Source organism: Stegodyphus dumicola, chromosome 6 (genome assembly GCF_044657685.1).
Source record: "Stegodyphus dumicola isolate Sdum_Otavi_A_Nest chromosome 6, ASM4465768v1".
Lineage (NCBI taxonomy): Eukaryota > Metazoa > Arthropoda > Arachnida > Araneae > Eresidae > Stegodyphus > Stegodyphus dumicola.
In genome coordinates, this window is record NC_140773.1 from 143,704,991 (window position 1) to 143,719,216 (window position 14,226).

Here is a 14,226-nt window from a genome sequence, read left to right on the forward strand (position 1 = left end):
TCAGGATAAAAGAAGACCTGGCCAACCATCAAAGCTATCCAATGGAATAAAGCGAATTATTGTTCGAAATATTAAAAAAAAATCCAAGAATGAGTGCTCCTAAAGTTGCTGCTGATTTACAAGCATTATATGGAGTAATTGTTAATCCTGAGACTATTAGAAGAATAATTCGATCTGCTGGAGCAGCCAGGAAGCAGGAGAGCAGCCAGGAAAAAATTCTTCGTAAGTGAAAAGAATAGAAAACTCAGACTGGCTTTCGCAAAATCCAACATAAATAAGAACTCTGATTACTGGAATGAAGTTATATTTGCTGATGAGAGTAAATTTAATATATTTGGTTCTGACTGTAGAATCTTGGTGTAGAGAAAACCCAGGAAAGAATTTCGCAAACAGAACTTGGTGCGAACAGTAAAACATGGTGGAGGAGGAGTTATGGTATGGGGGTGTATGTCGTCCGCTGGAGTTGGTAATCTTGTTTTTATTGACAGTAAAATGGATCAGTACAAGTATATTGACATTTTAAATCAAAATTTGAAATCTTCAGCACGAAAATTGATCCTTCGTAATGATTTTAAATTCTACCAGGACAATGACCCCAAGCACACTGCTTTGAACGTTAGACTCTGGGTGCTGTATAACTGTCCTGAAATAATAAAAACACCACCAGAATCTCCAGACTTAAATCCCATAGAGAATATTTGGTAAGAATTGGAATCAAGAATTCGCAAACACACCATTTCTTCAAAACAACAATCAAAATCATTGCTTCAAGAAGAATGGGGTAAAATCACTCCAGAAATCACAAAAAAATTAGTCGAATCCATCCCAAGAAGATTAAATCGCGTTTCAAAAGTAAAAGGAAATCCAACAAAATATTAAAACATTTTAAGAAGTAAAATTTTTGGATAAATATTTGATGGAAAAGTAAGTGTCCCATCACTTATGTGAGCCATTTCTTGTTCCGTTCTAAACAATTGTATTTTTATTAAATTACTATTTTAATATTTTGAGAAAATGTATGTTATGTAATAATTGTTACTAAATTTGAGTATGAAATACACCCACAAAAAATTTTTACATGTTTTTTTAATTTATTTTATTACAGTTTCCTTTCGTAAAGCACAAGTGTCCCATCACTTTTGTGAGACACTGTAGATATTTCTCTCTCTCTCTCTGTGAGTTCTTGAAATCTTGGAATGGGTGAAAGTTTATTTTGTTTTACATATATAAGGAAACTGCATGTAAAGCAAAATAATTCAAGGCACCCATTGTATGTTAATCATTGTACGTCCCCTCAGCTCTTCGGTTGGGTATTAAGAAAAGAAATTCCTATACTGCTTTTGTATTACTTGTATAGTGAAAGATTTGAAAAAAATAGCTTCATATGAAAAGTTTTTCTCCGATGAACGAATACAGCTGAAACATGTTTCTGTCTTCAAGTATATCCACAAAACATGAAATAGCATTGTACTCTTTTGTATTCTATTGCATTTTTATATTACTTCGTGGTAATTTTTTTTTATTCTTAAATTTCTCTCTCTCTTTTCTTATAATACACAAGTACTCTTTCAAATATGGCTGACCTATGAACCTAAATTTTTATACTATAAAATTTTATATAAAAATTAGCCGTAATCATTAGACACAGCTTTGTGTATATTATATTCTTGAATACATGCCTGCAATTAATACTAAGAATACTATTGATAAAATTCGTGATATAATTAATAATGAAAATACTGTTTAAGCTAAAAACCGATTTGAATCTTTTTTTCATTATAGGGTAACATGAGACAAACAATTTTCGTTAGAAATATACAATTATGCTAACTTGACACATCATATAGAAAATATTTTATCGTCATCATCGGCTATGATAAAAGATTTATACGCTTAAGATTTTGGATTATGATAAATCACACAGGACCTATTTGTCTAAGGGAAAGGAAGTCTTCAGAGTAGATTTTATTTTTGTGGGAAACAAACTGTTAATTCACAATCCATTGTACTTATGAAAAACCCTAAGCCTCCCATGCAGCCGCTAGAATTTACCGGTGCTCAGCTATCTTATCGCTTGGAGACTAGTTGGCTTTCTGAACTTACGCAATATCTATCTGAATTTGAATATTTGCATAAAAAACGAGCAAAATAAAATGACACATTATAAATAGTACATTTTACTGAAATCAAACTTTCTTTGAAAAAGGAAAATTAATTGTAAGGAATAAGATGGATGCATTTAATTAAACGGCGGGCAATAACAGCGCTGATCATATGTTTCGTATAGGAAATCATTTTCTTCGTGTTATCGTATAACGGAAAATATCCACAGATTATATTTTACAGCTTTTAAGAAGTCATGGGTTATCTGCTTTAAGAGAACACCTTCGTGGCCAATTTTCTAAATAAAATTGGCTTGAATTCACGTTACGCATCGAGAAAATCATAAATACCACAAGCAGCTAAACTGTTCGGTTGCCAACAACAAAATACCAACATTCAGCAATCTTATTCACTCAACTATAGTGAACTTAAACTAATGTTTGTATATTATTAGTAGTATTAAAATAACGAAAATATTTATTCTAATAAAAATTTTTGTTTGAATATCCTCCCTAGTAAGGTATTTCCTTTGGTTGGAGATTTGTCAACAATAAATGCTATGTTTAAACAAGACATTTATTTAGAGCATAATGCTTCAAAAATGTATGCTGGGATCCCTAGAAAAAAAAATATCGCCGGAAAATATATCTACGAAAAAATATTTTATTATTCATATTCTTATGATTAATTATTAAATAATTAATAACTTTTATAATTATTAAATGAAATGCTTATTTATGCTTTACCAAATGTACAGCAACACTCTTTCTTTACAAGTACATTTCTTTACAACACTCTTTTTTTACAATTATATTGTAAGCTAATAAGTAACAACATTGCTTTGTTTAATTAAGATACAATAACAAGCCGAACAAACATTAAATTGGAAGTCAAACAACAAAAATCAGCGTTATATTTTCAAATTTTCACAATCTAATTTTCATTATATCTTATCTCGTTCATTTGCGCTTTTGCAGCTGAAGATGATGGTTCGGTAAAACCATCGAAACTAGTCCTGTGAAAATTTGAAAATATAACGCTGATTTTTGTTCTTTGACTTCCAAATTAATTGCTTTGTTTGTTATTAATATTTCTCATCCTTCCTATTTCAGATAAAATTTACTAGTGTTTCTTGGACAGGAAAGCAAGAATTTTTAATTTGAATCCATAAATTTATGATACACTGAAAACGGTTTCATGTTATAATTCCCTTTCTGAATATCTTGAATGTATATGAAAAAGTAAAATGCAAATTTAATATTAATATTACCACCCTTAAAAACACCCAAATATTTCGTTTATTACTCTCTTAAAACTACGTAATAATTAAGGAAAAAAGAAATTATTTAAAATAATTATTAGTTGCCTGCAGTTGAAGAATATAGGAAAATGCAGAAGGTTTTAACGATTTTTAATTAATGACAAAAATACAGAAAATCGGAAATAATACGAAATGTTTCAGCAATATCTCAGAAGGAATGAAAATTGCACCAGATATTTGTCAGAATATAATTTTAGTGATAGCAGTTTAATCAGTCTGCATTGAAATTCCGGTGATAATCAGTGACATACAGATTTAGGTTACATAGGTTAAAAATGCGTAATAATTTAAAATTTAACCGGGTAAATTTTAAAACCAATTTATTTGAAAACTATCAGCTTCGCTGCGAGCCTTCGTCTGGCTTTTAAATGTACCGGAAAAATGGCTGAAGGGAACTCCAAACGTTAAATTTAAAAACTGCGTAGGATTTTACTCTGCTGAACAACTTCATAAAAAAAGTTATTACGTATAACAAAATTACAATGAAATAAGCAATGTCCCTTAATACAAATATTAATTATCCTAATAAATAAATTAACCAAATTCCCTTTGCAAAATCTTAAGAACTCAAATGGTATAAAGGAGGTTAATAACTTTGTTTCCTAAAAAAATCAGTCAAAACTTTTCAATATCTTAAAAACAGTGAAATGAGCAATAAATAAAATAAAGGAATGGAAAAAACAAAAAATTCTGAAAAGCAAAGTATAATTAATGATATTTTATCTTATGTTTTCAAGGGAAAAAATTACAATGAAATAAGCTATATCCCTTAATACAAATATTAATTATCCTAATTAAAAAATTAACCAACTTTCCGTAGAAGAGCAAAAATCATGTAAAACTTTTCAATATCTTATAAACAGTGAAATAAGCAAAAAAATGACATGAAAGCAACTCAAAAAACATAAAATTCCGCGCAGAATTTTACTCCACAGAACAACTTTATCCAAAAAAAAAAAAAAAAAAAAAAATCAATAAAAATATATTATATTTATATAAAAATGACAATGAAATATGCCAATCTCTTAAAAACAGTGACATAAGAAATACGATGAAAAATTGTTGCCAAACCCATATTTCTAAAAGAATGAAACTATTCAAAATGATGCGATTTCATCAAAAATCTATCAACAACAATAAGACAGGAAAATTGTTGCCCAAATCACATTTTTAAAGATGTGAGATGTGAGAAATGTACTCGGAAGCTTCATTAGGAGTCAAATGTGTTTATCACTATGATGTATTATGAAATATAATTGAAATTAAATTCCTTTATAGAAATTGTGCTATAATACTCATCTATAATTTTAAAAAAGCAGCACAATTTAGAATTTTAAACAAAACTTTCAAAAATTCGTTTTTAAATATTTTAGTATTTTTTACATATTTACACCAACAAAACGCATAAAAATTACAAGAGAAAATTGCTTGTTTGAAATTTTCTATTAGTTCAGATTTAAAATATTATTTTCTAAAAGAAGTAGTTACAAATTTCCTTACAGCATAGGAAAAGCTAAAAAAATATCCAGTCCTGAAAGCATGCAATAGCTTTATAATTATCTGAAATTTAATTATGCTTGAAAAATATGCTAAATTTTTAAAAAATCAGTCTTAATTTCAAAAATAAAAATATGTAGAAATTCTAATTTGTGAAATGAGGCGCTACAACGCTACAACCAGCTTTTTCTTGACAATTATACACGCTGCAATAGGCAACCAATGTTAATTTCTGCAAGTCGTCCCTACTCCTCCGGATGTGATCAAGGTGACAGCCGGAAACGCTTGAGACGAGGGAGAAAACCCGTTTGGGTTACTCTATTTCTTATAAGGTCCATGTCGTAGACAGTGTGACGCTGTAGAGGTCGGGAACACTTCTTTTCATAGTGATTGGCTGAGTGAATTCCTGTACTAACGAGAAAATCTTTCCGTGTGGACAGACGAGCTATCTCAGATATTATCGGATAGATAAGTCGGCCGAGAAAATCGCTACGTGTAGACGGGCCTTTAGAATGAACTAACACAAATGATACAACTAGGAACAGAAAGAGAACAAAAGTCTGCCTGAATTTAAACAGTGTGCTTAGCTGTAAAATTTATTCTGGTAGCCTTAAGTTGCTACAGCGATTTTGAAAGGAATCGTGGTACTTTTCCTGTCACGTGCGTGTAAAAATAGTGTTAGGGGCGAATTCAAGTGCAACGCTCTGATAAATTGCAAATGTTAGCTCGCAAGAGGCGTTCCTGCTATCGTCTGCTAAAGTCGAATTCAAGTGCAACGCTTTACCGCTCTGGTAACTGATGACGTCAAAATTGCAATGGGGAGCTGGTTTGCTCTCGTGCCAGGAGAGCTTGTCCGATAAACTACATCAATATCCAATGAGACTGCGTGTCGATGTAAACAAAAAACATCAGTTCCCATAATTTCTCTGAGCTTGTGGTCAAGTGTTTACTGCGTTGTAGTGCGGTGTAACGAATTGTTCCAGTCCTGAAAACGAAAGAAATATACAGACATGTATATTTCTTTTAATGTGTACAACATGTATTTAATGTGTACAACTTTATCCTATAGAAAATTCCCTCCAAAGTAATCTAGAGCAACAGGTGTGTGTAAAATATATTTTACTTTCAGACAAAAATCCTTGCTTTTTCAAATATAAACCACATTTTTTTCCCAATTTCAAATTACAGCATTTGGTTTTAATTCTTCTAATAGTATGTTTAATTTAAAATTCAAATTTGTGTTATATTTTTATTGTTTAATACAGATGCATGATTCTTCAGTGACAGTAGGCATGTTTACCATATGAAAATTAACTAGTTCTTGAATTATATAGTAATTAATAAGCCCATCTATCTACAAGCAGATAAGCCTGCTGAACACCACTATCCCAGTCTCTCTTTAAATCCAGGTGAAAAAGCTGGCTGCATGAGTGTTTTCTTCATTTTTTCAATGTATAACATGAATACTAAGTTTTCCTTAGTCTTCCACGCAGGCATTCCTTCCCTTAGACATTCATTATGTGATGAAACAGTTAAGAGCAATTTTTAGATTTATATTGTACATCGTTGGGAAAATATAAAAATGAAATTAAAGGTATTTCAATGTAATACAATAAATAAAAAATTATATGAAACCCTGATAATTCTAATGTGATATTAATGTAATATATACATTCAGAGTAAAGGTTAATTTATAAATTATGCTTTGTGTTCTGCTCATTATATTGTGCATTTACAGTACACTTTCTGCTTCTTAAGTGAAAGTTTGGACCCATTCTCATTTGATATCAGTTATGTTCAGATTTATTTATTTCATAAAATTTCAAAAAACAATTTTTGGCTATTAAAAGCTACAAGTGCAGAAACAAAAGCTTAATTTCTTTACTGTAACTGTGTCATGCTTCTCTGCTGATAATGAAAGTCGTCTTTTAATAAGATTTCTTTCATTCCATATATTAATTATATCTTTTACCATACTGGTTGCCATCTTTCATTGTGCATTCTTCAATATTTTTTGGTACTTACGTATTAACACAAACACCTGGATCAGTTTGGTGGTCTTTATAAATGAAAAGAGAAAAATACTTATCAGGAGAAGTACGTTGTTTTTGCAGCTTGCTTTTAGCATAACCAAACTATCAATATTTATCTAAGTTGGCAAAATGTTATCAACATATCAAAGGAAAAAACATTTAACAAATTTTAAAATACTAATTTGAATTATTAAATAAAAATTATATGATAGTTTAAAAAAAATAATTTTCCACAAATTTTTTGTCTAATTTTTTAGCACTTGTGCCAAGTGATCTGTTTTCACTTAAAAAAAAAAATCAGAGAATTACATAAACTTGATACTGCATGCCTTGTCTATGTACCAAATTCATCTCATAGTTGTTTCCATTAGAAATTTTTGTACTAAAATGTTCTATTCCTGCAGAACTTTTAACACAGCTTTGTCTTTTGATGGTAAGCTCCACAAGCAGTATTTTAAATCTGAAATTAATCTAAAACAACTATTCGTATCTAAAATCCATTGGAACTTGAAATACAACATAAGAAACACATATGAAAATGGTGACATTGTTTGAATGAAAAATTGTTATGAGCATGTTACCTGAAAAATTTTGATACATAATTGTTGCCAGAGTTTGGCACATTTTTGAAAATTTGGTAACTTTTATTAAGGTGGTTTCAATAATATGCAAATATCTTTTATTCTTATGATTGCTTCATTGTATACTTTTTCCCTTTCCCTAGAGTGCAACACAATGCCACAAGTTTTCCAGCCAAATGCGGTATGCATTTCAAGTTTCTATACATTTATATAAATTTTAAGAGAGTAATATATTGACAAAACTGCATTAAGTTTTCAACTCTTGTTTTGTTTTTCATTAAAAATTTGCTACCATTATGTATAATTCATTTTTTTAACGTAAATGTTTTTAAGTATTTGTAGGATAAAGGCAAATTACACTTATTCATTCTTTCTTTGATATAATACATGTAGCTCTTTACCTGAAATCAATGTTTGTCAAATTATTATGCATAAATTAGAAGTATGCATGTTTCTCTTAGGTCAGTTATGTTTCAGGAACTATCTTCAATGAATTGTATAGAAGATTGTGGACGAGGTGTTAGGTGTACAGGAACGTGGTATATTATAAACATGTATGGTATCTCATAGTATATAAACTCATAACTTTGATTATGCAGTATGCTTTGTATATTATTTCTGAAAGCATGTATATTTCAATCAAGATTGTTGAGTAAACTTTTCTTGCTTTATGCTATCTCTGAAAGCATGTATATTTCAGTCAAGATTGTTGAGTAAATTGTGCTTATTTTATGCTTTTTTACATTAGAAAATTCCACACCTTTATCACGAGGAAATCTGCAATGGCATTTAGGAATGACAAGTTTGTATCTATTACATAAAATCTAATGTTTTCTGGATTCTTCTTTTCCTTTTCCTCCCAACAGAAAAACTTTAATGATATAAATCAGCGGTTTTCAACCTTTTGACTGTAGTGTACCATCTAAGCAAAAACTGAAAAACATTAATACTACCACTAATTTTACAATGATTATTTTTTAATTCCTCAATAGAAATATTAAAAACATATATATATATAGCCATTTGCACACTCTTTGTATTAAATATGTACACATAAAGAACTATTAGATTAAAAACTGATGATCACTTAATTATCAAAATTAAATTTAATTAAATTAATTATTCACTTGATTATCAAAATTTCAGTTATAATACTTTAATATTTAATTTCTTTATGTCTGCTCTTATTTCATTTAATGGTAAATTAGGATCCACTTTTTATTTTGATGAGTATTTATATTTCAAATTTAACATGGAAAAAATCATTTTTCACACAAACAGGTTGTGCGAAAAGACAATACAAATTTGATAGCTTTATTTGAAATGCCTTTAAATTCTTTTTTTCGGTTCAGCCAAAAGTTAACAAGTGTGTCATTTTCCAAATCTTCAAGTCAATTTCGATCAAAGGAAATTTCTATTAACTATTCTTTTCTTTATGAGATTTTTGAATTTCGTAGTTAAAAATATTTTGTTTCTTTGCATACCACCGGCTGAGAACCGCTGGTATAAATTAATTATAACAGATGTAAATTAATATTTCTCATACAAAAGAGTTATTTTAATTCTTTATTGCGAACATTATATACAGAGTATGTCTTTTATTAACAACAAGATTTTAAGAATTTAAAATAATAATCATTAAATCCTCTTGATCTATAAACAGTCTTAAAAATTATAAAGGGAAAAAAATTGAAAGTTAAAGAAATCAATATTATGAGTTGTTCCTTTTTAGAGAAGTTTCATTGTTTAATTAATTATAAAAAGTGTTTTACATTATGAAATATAAAAATTAAGAACATTTAAATTTGAATGAATATTTTAAAATTTTCCCTCAGATAGAAGCTCAACTATTCGAAGCAGGAGACCGAAGAGAAAAAAGGAAGAGAGATGATATTACAGCTGCAGAAAAGGGAATAATTGAAACGCAGAAGAATATATTAATGTACTGTGTGAAATATGTGACTTGTATAAGCAATCAGTTGCAAATCAGTCTGCTGTCATAGAAAATCAAAATCTAATTATTAATTTATTAAAAAAATAAATCATGCATTTCAAATATTTCCGTGTTTTCATTCTTGTATGTATTTCTGCAGTGTGGGATTCATATTTTAATTGTAAAATTTACTACTTTCTTAATTTTATAAAATTTTGTGATTATAAAAATTAGTTAAAAGAAATTCACAGATCCATTATATGATATAAACATTATAATAATTCTAATACCACTATTATAAGTTTCGTGAAAATATTTATGCATTTTACACAGCAATTATCTTTTTCCTGGAGGAAAATGGGAATAAGACCTGTAAGAATCTTTAGTCAATGTATTACAAATTTTAATTTTCAGATATAACACGAAATGAATTAAATTGTTTTTCAATTATGTTAATAAGTTATATGAATGAGATGTGGTATTAAAAATTTCATTTCTTTTTATCATTGAAGAAATAACATTCGATATCCTACAGCTCCATAACAATGGCAGATAAAATTGACATTCTAATTTCGAAGTTCTAAAAATACAGAGATGACAACTATTAAAGTATGGCTAATGTCTAGTTTACAATAACAATGTTGAGTCGCCTACTAAAAATTAAGTGAATCAAACTGTATTTATATTTCCCCTTCTCTTTTTTTGGCTGAAAAACAATTTATTATACACTCATGATTTTACTTAAATGTATTTCTTTTAATGGCAAACCCACTGAGGTAAGTATGCAGTAAGTTATTATAGTGAATGCGTAATGATGATATAAATCTAAATCCAGCAAACAATCTTTCCCTTACTTTAATGTTTTAAAATCTAAAATTAAAAGAAAAATGTATGTTCTTTAAATAATACAAGAGTATATGGAGGCATAAATCATAGGCTGTTTATTCTTTACATATTATGCTAATCAGGAATTGGAGCAAAACCCTGCTTAATCGAAGAATACGCTCACAGGAATGGTGGAGGAAAATTGAACTGTCCAATATTTGTTTTGCTCACCCCCAAGAAGACATAAACAGTATAGAGTGAAATAATTGTTTTTAGGAAATACATTTAAATATCTTTGACAGAATATGTCAGTTTTAATTTATACTATAATAAATAAGCATGAAGTTCTTATGCTATTAAATGTGTATTGTCACATGGAAATTTTCTGTGTTGTCCCACGGAAGGGGACGAAAGGGAAACATTTGACTTTTTGGAAGAAACTGAATTTCGGTGCAGTAAATCTTATTGCTAAGTTTAAGATAAATTAAGTGCAATGCTAATTTATAGTGACTTACTATTGTAAATCATGACTGGCATACCAACACTAAAATATATATATATATCGAGCCTATTAAGTTATTTCTGGTAGTCAAGAGTTTTTAAACATAAATGATGGAAACAAGAAATTCAGAGGGAAGAACAATAATGATAAAGGTTGTCAGTATGCATTTGAAACCAGGACTAATAAAATTATTTAGGATTATTATTATCAATTAAAATCATTTAGGGTTGTGCATTTAGTTACAGGTTTAAATATAAACCATGGCTTGTGGGTCCCCAAGAATAAATTATGAAAATAATTTTTTTCATAATATATTCTTTATTATCCATGAAGGGGGTTTCACCTTTGCCAGAGGTTCATTGTTGCCCACTTTGGGTTTTTATTATCGAGTTTCAAAATTTAAAGATAATTTATTGTGCAATGCAATTTCAACATGCACTGACTGAAAACTTTCTGAAGGTACCAACTCATCATCTTCAAACACATCAATCTCAGGATTTTCAACACAATACCTTAAGCATATATTATGTAAAATGGCCACCAGATATGACCATTTTACATATTTTGCTTTGTGAATACAATAGTGTTCCACCAGTATCGTGCAGTACCCTAAATCTTGATTTGATCTCTATAGCTGCAAAAACTTTTCTGTGCTTCTCATTATAGAGATATTCCCGTGATAAAATGGGAATATAATCCACTATCTCCCAAAGATATGCACGATGCGACAAAATACTATCTAGATTTTGTTTCAGTCCACTCCATATAAATGCATCATGAGTATTGCCTGGCCATTGTCCTATAGCATAGAGAACCCTCAGACCAACATTCCATACCTAGAAAAACATAAATCCTAAGTCAAAAGAAAGTTTCATCTTAAATTTTAATACACAGATTTTTAACATTAAATATAGTTGATATATTAATAAATCAGTCTTTTTAAGGAGTTTACTTTCCATTTTTAACAAAAATATGTCACTGTTTTTTCATTATTAAAAAATATGCAATAAAACGTTAAACACACACACACAAAAAAAAAAAAAAATTACAGCTACCCTTTTTTCATTAAATTGTAGTAATTATAGTAAATAGGTTAAATTTATTTAATATTTTGTATTATTTAATATCTATACTTCACTATAATTATAGATAGCTTTTTGTTATTATTATTCGAATAATAATGAAACATTCTTGCAGTAATTTGAAATGACTATAATATTATACTTATTATCATACGGTCAAAAGTCGTTAATTCGGACACCCATAATCCAGAATGATCTATAATCCGGACCTCAACGCAAAAAACTTTCTGCGCATGCACCGCGTTGACACGCGTGCGCGTAAGGCCTTTTACCACTGTGCATATGCGTGTGCGCACGCGCAGAATACGTTTTTGCGTGCACGTTTTATGTATAACCGACGGTATAAGCTAAAATTATCTATTTCAGTTAATGTTGATGAATGTGTTGTTCCTTAATCTTCGAATTGGATCAGAATTATTATTTTTTGCAGACTGTAAGAGCAATTTTATAAAAGTAAACTTGAACTTTCGATTATGTCAAATATAATTTCCGATTCTGGAGCTCCCAAAGGATCGTACAAAACGAAAGTATGTTTCGATGTCCATCAAACAAAAAGTGAAATTGCTGCAAAAAAATGGATAAAGACATGAAGAATGTGACAGAGAGGTTAGTGAAAACAAAAAAATTTCGATTGACAAGTTAGTCGGTATTCTCGACACAACAATTAACGGGACTTGAACAGCGGAACTTTGTGACTGAACAAGAAATTGTGTCTGTTTATAGAATTAAAGAGAAAGTATTATCACTTAAAACGAAGCAACTTAAAACAACTTACATTGAAAGAAATGTTTAATAAAGTAAACAAATAAATATTAAGCTTTTTTTTTTAATTTTAATACCCTTTAGATTATAATTGTTCTTTATTTCATAAATTAAGGTTTCATATTTTTAATTTTAGAATTCCTGCATGCCATCTTTTGAGATTTAAACTGATGATCTATAATCCGGAATCGCCGAAGTCCCGACGAGTCCGGATTAACGACTTTTGACTGTATATTTCTTACCTTTTCACCATTAATGGAAAATTTATTTTTTCCGGTTAATGAAGACAAAACAAAAATTAATATCACCACACTCGCAACATCTGCGGTTTCATTTGTATGTAACCCAAAATAGTTCTTGGTAAGCTAGGTAGGATTACACTTGTGATTGCACTCCAGTTCTTTTACAGCTAGTCGAAAGAATTAACATCTGCTGTATGTGGAAATAGCGAACAAAACAGTAAGAAATTGGAACAATTACCTGTGGACAACTTGTATTCATAGCATTCTAAAATGAGCTTTTGGTAAAATTTGACAGCAAATAAAACAGTAGTAATGAACGAATGTTTTTTCACGAAGTGGGTCCAATACTTTCACAGCAGGGTTATTTCATGTATTCTGCAGAGAGACTGATGTATGGTTTGTTGTAACTGCTGTATACAAACGTCTGGCTCAGAATTCCACAACAGTAATTAGCACAACTTTCATGGTTGATGGTATAATATGGAGGTACCAAAAATTAGTATTATCACAGTAACTGCAAGATGGCTTATATTTCTAAAACTCAGTTAACACATCTCATGCAGAGAGAAAATATTATCCAGTTTCATACTTAAATCAAGGTCACTGAAATGTGGTAAAAGCAATCTGCTTAAGAAAACAGATGCCTCTGTAGAGGACTTTCTATGGAAAACTGGCTTTCATTCCCATTATACATGGGCAAAACCAATGTCATGTAATATAATAATCTATTAGTAGAGTAAATGCATTTAATTTCTTTGTATTTATTTATGTCATGCTGCTTTTCGTGTAATTTAGTATGATAACCTTATAAGTTTATTTAATTCTGATCATGGTCTACGGAAGTAAGGTAAGTCACCTGTTATCGAGAATATCAAGTTATTAATAGTTATGTGAAAGTCTGCAATAACTTTTCATATCATAAGAGATTTACGAATGTGTATATAACTTACATGTGTAGTTATTATGCAAGATCTATAGAAAGTATCCAAAATTACCATGACATTAATCACACTGTACGAACAGGCAAGGCATTATACATTAGGAGAAAATTAACTAATATTTTGGGGGATGAAATACTATTTTACACATGGGAACTGTTTAAACAGCTGAGAAAAATTCATGCTTTTCCCCCCTACAGTTGCAGAATATATATATATTGTTTCATAAGAATAAAAAGTAAAGTTAAATTTAAATAATTCTCATGCGCCATTGCTGCAAAGAATGAAATTTGAATTTAACAAATATTCTCTATTCATATAAAGTTAATTTAAATTATGAAATTTTAATTGCATACATATCAAAGATTAATTATTGCTGCAAACTAATTTACTATATCACTGAAATT

At 29.4% G+C, this 14,226-nt stretch overlaps 1 long non-coding RNA gene across 1 annotated transcript; it reads left to right on the top strand.

The window, feature by feature from the left end:
- The first annotated feature begins 5,865 nt into the window (after positions 1-5,865).
- LOC118197808 (uncharacterized) lies at positions 5,866-9,593 on the top strand. The gene is made up of 3 exons (XR_015041489.1): positions 5,866-6,022; positions 7,679-7,716; positions 9,371-9,593. It is a non-coding gene; the product is annotated as an uncharacterized LOC118197808 (long non-coding RNA).
- Positions 9,594-14,226: the final 4,633 nt, after the last annotated feature.